Source organism: Rutidosis leptorrhynchoides, chromosome 11 (assembly GCF_046630445.1).
Source record: "Rutidosis leptorrhynchoides isolate AG116_Rl617_1_P2 chromosome 11, CSIRO_AGI_Rlap_v1, whole genome shotgun sequence".
Classification (NCBI taxonomy): domain Eukaryota; kingdom Viridiplantae; phylum Streptophyta; class Magnoliopsida; order Asterales; family Asteraceae; genus Rutidosis; species Rutidosis leptorrhynchoides.
Window position 1 is genome coordinate 103,144,889 of NC_092343.1, and position 7,341 is coordinate 103,152,229.

A 7,341-nucleotide genomic window follows, 5' to 3' on the forward strand; every position below is an offset into this window, starting at 1 on the left:
CAACCCCGATGAACTTTATATGTATCGTCAACCCCCGAAGTTCTTAAGTTGTAACAATGACCCGGGAACCTCTAAACCACCAGGTTTTTCTAAACCAATGTGGACAACGACGGCTCGTATTAGGGGAACATCATATATCCCTAGAAACTTGTCAAAACGAACCAAAACCGAAGAAGAAGAAACGAGCGAGTCGGAATAAGATAGTTGTATTCGTGTGGTGTAATATATGTAATATAGTGTTCTTATGCTTTATGATATATGTAAAAATTGCTTGTATTAATAAGTATTTTTTTTATGAATCTAACTGATATTGCTCTAAACATACATATTATTCGACGCAATATCACTCATATTTCATAGGCTTTTATCAATTGCGAAGACATTCTACGTATAATATTCAAGAAAAACGACAAAAGTGGACAAGAGTTGCTATTTGAAGATTCGACGATAAAACGATAGTTTTTACCAAATTTTATATCAAGAAAATGTTTATCCGAATTCAAGAACGAAGAAGTCTGAAGAAAAAGGTTACACACGTCGTCCAAAATGATATACATTAACACGAGATCAACAAAGAACAATTGAAGAAGAAAAAAATAAAATAAATAGAAAACTGGAAATTTGCCTTACACGAATCGTGTACTGTTACACGAATCGTGTAATATAACTGGTCTTACACGAATCGTGTGACCATACACGATTCGTGTAATGTTAGGCCAAAGTCACTGTTCGGATATCCAGAAGGTCGGCTGCTTTTTGGTTTTTAAACATTTCTTTTGACTCAATTGAAGACAGCAGGATTTCAACAAGTCTTTTTGACCAACTTTCATGTTTATAAAAGGAGTACGTTCAGAGATACAAAGACACGGAGAATATTACATATCATTTAATATACACAATTACTATTGTCAATTTTATTACTTGTATCAGTAAATTTCAAGGTTCAATATTAGAATAGTTTCAATTATTAAGGGGGTATTGTTCGTGATAAAGGGTGTTATTGTACGCGTGAAAGGGGTGTTATTATTGTAATTTTTTCTACCATTTGAAGTTAATGCAAGTGAAGATATTTTAGTAAGTTTACTCTGTTAAAATTAGTGTTGTTATTATGCTTGCATATCTATATTTTTATGTCTCCCCTAGTGTAATGGATAGCTAAATTTCCCTAGTGTTTGCTTAAATGTAGAGCCCCTAGTGAAATGGATTGTTACCATTAGTAAAGTTAAAATGTAACTTTAGTATTTTTAATTTTGAGCCTAGTTAAAAGAACCATTTTTATGTAATTAGGTATTTAACTCTTGCCACTTAATTTAGTAAATTTAAATAACGAAAGTTATATTTATTTACCTAAATTAAGCTTCAACATTAAAAATGATCTAGACGAATTTATGGATAAGTTATTGACACCAATTTAGAAATAAACTTCGGTGGTTTGGGTGATATCAATAAATTATATGAAGGTGAAATTATAAAAAGGGAAACCGTTATAATTTAGGTAATTGGCGAAGGTCAAAACTAGGCTAGGTCTCAATTTAAATACTTAGGGATTAGTAGCTTTCTAAAAAGAATCCGATGAAAATTAGATTTTATTTAGTTAAGTTGTAACTTTATATTTATTCGAGAGAAAAATGTAAAGTTTGATACTAGAACATTTTAATAGGGCGTAAAACTTAAGACAATCCATGGACCTAGGGGTGACACAATTAAGTAAACACTCCCATTTTACCTTATTTATACTTCTTATAAAAGTTTTATCATTATTATTTACGAATACTATTTTTAAATATATAAAATTACATTAAAACATTTATTTTTCGAACAGTATTTTGTCACATAATTTTAGCCTTACACGAATCGTGTAGCCTCACACGAATCGTGTAAGAGTAAAACACGGCTACAGTGAACCGTAGGTTAAAATTAGGGTTTTAATTAATTTATATTATATATTTAGGTTATTAAGTATTTTAATTATTATAATTAGGTTATTTATTATATAATTAGTTTTAATTAATATAAAAGACTTAAATATATGTTTTAATCCTAAAATTAGCATTAACTATTATAAGTTCATAAATTGTAATTAGTTAATAATTAGTAAATTAATTAATTTCCTTTTAATTTGTATTAGTTTAATTAAAAATGTCATTTAGTTAAGTTAAATAAGTTTATATAATAATTACTTAAAATAAAATTCTAAATATATAGTTTTATTGAAAATTACTATTTTACTAATTACCATCTAGTAATATAATTATCGCATCATAATTAGCATAATTTCATTTAGTTTCTTTTTAAGTTAATTATTGTAATCTTGTAATTTTATTTAGTAAATTAGTTAAGTTATTTTCTTTTACTGTTATACTATAAATTCCTAATCTAAAACCCCCTTTAATTAAGTTTGACATCAAAGACTATTAAAAACCATTAAACACTCCATCTCCCTGTGGAACGAATCGGATTTACCAACAAACTAAACTACACGGATAGGACTAGTTGCCTATATATATGTGTGAAATCAACCTAAAATCAATAAAATACCACATATACAATAAATCAATTCGTGTAACAAAACAACTCAAATCCGTTCATAAATAAAGGTTACGATCCAGCACATCAACTTTTTGGCGCCGCTGCCGGGGAGTTGGCAGTTAAATAAATAGATAATTTTTCTGATTCGTAGTAGTAGTTGGATTTGTACGTGGACCGGGTTGTTGGATCACCAATTTTATTGGTCAATAGAAGGATCCTGCCCCTCTGCTGCATCTTTTGGCTATTCAAAACGTGGGCAAAATCAGAAGGAAAATCTGTTGTTTAAGGGTTTTTATCATTGTTTTTATGTTATTCGATCCTCTCGAGGAAATTCATTTCCAAGAAAGTTCAAAGTTTTTGAATAAATCCTTTAATTCTTTGTACAATTTCCCAAATTGTATGATCCGTTCAGTCCTAAACTCGTTAAACTTAATCCAGAACCTCAAAGAATTAATAAAGGACAAAAACAACAAAAAGAAATAGGAAGTACTTTTAAAACACCGAAAAACACTAAAAAAAAAAAGAGAAACAAATAGGTAACCCTAGATAAACCTTTAGTGAAGTGATCTCATAATAGAAATTAATGTATGAACTTACGTTCCTCCAACGCTGAATTAACTCCCTCACATCCTGAACCCGAAAGGAAATTCCACGAACGCTTAAGAGCTCAAGAAGTAGAATCTCTTGCTAAAAATTTAGAGTCACTTTTCTTAGAATCCGACTCTGAACCAATAATTCAACCAATCATAGAGCCGATTATTAAAGAAGAAGAAGAAATGGCTGATACAAATCAAACGATGGAAGCATTAATGAAGGCCACAAGAAAAGGTCAAGGCCACGCAATCATCCAACCCCCGATGACTGATGGCTTTGAAATAAAAGGTCAATTTTTACATATGGTAACTAATACATGCCAATTCGGTGGAGCTCCAAATGAGGATGCTAACGAGCATCTTCGTAAGTTTGTAAGCATTTGCAAACTATTCAAAATTAAGGATGTCACCGATGATGTCGCATGTTTAAAAATCTTTCCATGGTCCTTAAAAGATGATGCAAGAGATTGGCTAAACTCATTACCAGAAGGTTATATTGAAAACTGGAATGATATGATGGATAAATTTTTGTCAGAATTCTTTCCTGCTTCAAAAGCAGCAAAATTACAAAGTGACATAAATCACTTTAAACAAAAGCCTAATGAAACTCTTTATGAAGCTTGGACCCGATTCAATAAAATGCTTCGAATATGTCCTCAACACGGGTTGAATACATTCCAAAAGGTCCAAATATTCTATAAAGGAGTCAATGTGGCAACTAGAAAAGATATAGATGTTGCAGCCGGAGGTTCGATCATGAAGAAAACACCTGAAGACGCTCACACAATCATTGCTGATTTAGCTTCCCATTCTCATAATTGGCATCAAGAAATAGAATTTTCTAGATCATCAAATGTTGCTAGTATTGAAAGCAATGATGAAATTGCTTCTTTAAAAGTTCAAATAGCAAATCAAGCAAGGCAAATCGAGAAAGTAACCAAGGAAATGCATTCTATTAGAGTAGGATGTGAACTATGCCAAGGTCCCCATCTTACTAGAGATTGTGATCAAAGTACAATGGAAGAGCAAGCAAATTTCTTAGGTTACTTACGAAAAGGTGAAATGAACTTTAGCGATTTTCCAGCTATAGAAGCAAACAATCGAAAATATCCTCCTATAAACAGCTATCAAGTAGGAGGACCTTCAGGATCTAATAACTATCAGAATAATAACTATCAAGGAGGAAATCCAGGTTACCAAAACAACCGGAATTTCCCAAATCAAAATCAAAGAAATCCGCCACCAGGTTATAATAACCGAAATCAACCTCAACGAAATTATCAAAATAATTTCCAACATAATCAACCACAACCTCTAGCACTTATGCAACCACAACCATTAGCAATTATGCAACCTCAACCCGAGAGGAAATCTGGTTTAGAAGATCTCTTAAGAAATTTTATGGTTAAGCATGAGCAAAATGCAGAGCTCCAAACTCAGCAAATTCGAAATCAACAAGCCACGATTCAGATTTTAGAAAGAGATGTTGGAAGGATCTCACAGTTACTAGCAGAGAGACCACCAATTGCAAGTAACCCTCCGTTTATACTAAAGAAGAATGATCCTCAAGCCCCAGCATATTCACAAGTGAATGCTATTTATAGTTTCTGTGAGGATGAAGCAAGTTTCAAGACACCGGAGCATAGTCCTATTTTTACTCTTGGGTGTGAAGATGATGATGAAGATTGTGATGAGTTTATATTTTCTGATTTATCCAATATGGCGGATTACACTCCTTATCAAGAGATGGATGATACCCGAGTTGAAAGTGTGAAAAGTATAACATGTGAAGATGAAGAGATCCGAGTTGGTGACATAACTCTCGAGTATGGTGATTATTTGATGAGGTTGATGTCGGGAAATCATGCGGAAGTGCAGAAAATTGAAACCACCGAGCCTTCCAAATTTAGGGTTGATAATGATTTGAAGATGATCAAAGAAGAAGCGGAAGATACGGTGAAGCAAGCACCTAAAGTGGAAGACTATAAAGAACCCATTCCATACCCACAAGCACTTGCATCCGAAAAACCAAAGGAGAATCATTGTAAGCCTTTAAATACGGATAATATTTGTGTAAATGTACCTTTGGTTGATGTTATTGCAGGTATGCCAAACTATGGGAAATTCTTGAATGATTTGAAGGCAAAAGAAGGAGTGTGTGAGCAGGCATCATCCGCGTTCCTTGAAGCAGAATGTGCTGCTATTATGAAGAAGAATGAGTTGCCACCTAAGTTAGGTGATCCCGGACCGTTCATAGTACCTTGTAAGCTTAATGATTCTAAAACTCTTAGATCATTAGCTGACTCAGGTGCAAGTATAAATCTCATGCCTTATTCCATTTACTCGCATTTGAACTTAGGTGAACTTAAACCAACCAATTCAGGCCTTAGATTCATTGATCAATCGGTTAATAAACCTGTAGGGATTGCTGAAAACTTAATAGTAAAAACAGGTGAACTTGAGTTTCTAGCTGACTTTGTAGTTGTAGACATGAAGGAAGATAAGTTTGTACCTATTATTTTAGGTAGACCATTTTTAGCAACTGCATGTGCTTTAACAGATTGGAAAACAGGAAAACTAGTTTTGAAGGATAGAGGCAAGAGTGCAATCTATCAAACTGAGTTTATTATGAACCCACCACCCACACCGATAGTTTCAGTGAATATTGTTGACAATGTCAAACCCATTAGTCAACAAGCTAAGTGTGGGGAGGATGATGAGGAGAAACTAGATAGTAAACCGCCCAATGATAGTGTTGTTGAGAAAACCATGAAAAAGTTATATGGTAGGATTAGAAATGCTATGTCGAAAAAAGATAAACATTTGAGAGAGAGATTGATTTCAAACCTATCAAAATTTGAGAAAGATAAGTTAAAAAAATTGGTTAAAGAGTCAAGATTTTCGGACTCTTGGTTATTGTCAAAAATTAGTGGTGAGAATGGTTGCGGTAATGGTTCTATTGGAGTAAAGAAGGGTGATGTTTATCACCCCGACGTTAGTTAAAATTGGGGTGGAGTCGCGTGAACGACTCGCTAATAAACTTCACAAATTGTAAATAGTCCCATTCGTGTGTCTCGTTTTTATTTTAAATTCCTTTTTATTTGTATTTCTCATATACTTGTTTTAAAATTTAAAAATGTTAATCTTTTTAACACAAAAATAGAGTGTTTTTATTTTATTTTAAATTTGTTTTCGAAAAATATTAAAACTTTAACTTTTAATGAATTGAAATTTTATAAATTGAATTTAAAAATTTATAAACGGATTAAGATCAGGTATAACAACCGAATTTCCGTTACAAATATAAATTTATAAAAGATATTTTAAATTTAATTGATTATAAGTTATATAAAAAAAAATATAAAATGAAAAAAGTAAAAAAAAAAAAAAATAGTTTGTAATAACATAATTTTTTGGTGTGTATTGAAACTTATTATGTTTTTATTTTTTATATATTAGCAAGAAAATATAGTGTGGGGTAAAATTGTTTTGTACATTTGAAATACAACCCCATATTTTGTGTGTTTTTAACATGGTTTTGACAGGTGCAAGCGGAAATGCAATGAGATGAAACTAAACCAAACACGGATTTGCATTGTGATGTGAAATTTTTTTGGATACAATCATAGGTAAAACAATTTGAAAATCCAAATCGGTTAACAAAGGAAGTTCCAAATACTCTACACTTTTTGTCCTCTCAAATTTATACATTATTATCTGATTTTATGTAATGAGGGCATTACATAATCTTAAGTGTGGGGTGGGAATATATAAATTCTCGAGAACTTATAAGTTATTGGTTTTTATGAAAATTTGAAATTTTTTTTAAACAAATGTATCTAATCAATTTTTAAGGTAACTACGAGCAATTAAAGATCAGGTGTAAAAACCGAAATTGTTGTCTCCATACATTAAAAATACATAAGTTTATTTGTTTAAAACTTATAAAAGAAAACCATTTATAACAAGAATTTATAAATCCTTATATTGAGAACCATTTATCACATGTTTCTTTGAAGTTTATTGCAGATATCATTGCTAAGGAACGTATAAACCTGAATATTCCATTATCACGAGTAATAGAGGATGAATCAAGTCCATCCCGTAAGGAAGTAAAGTCTTCCGAATTGACACACTTGCTAACTTATGTTAGAAGATGTAGTCCAGAACAGCTGTAGGTTGACGAAAAATCTTGTAAAGTCATCCCTAAAATCGGCTG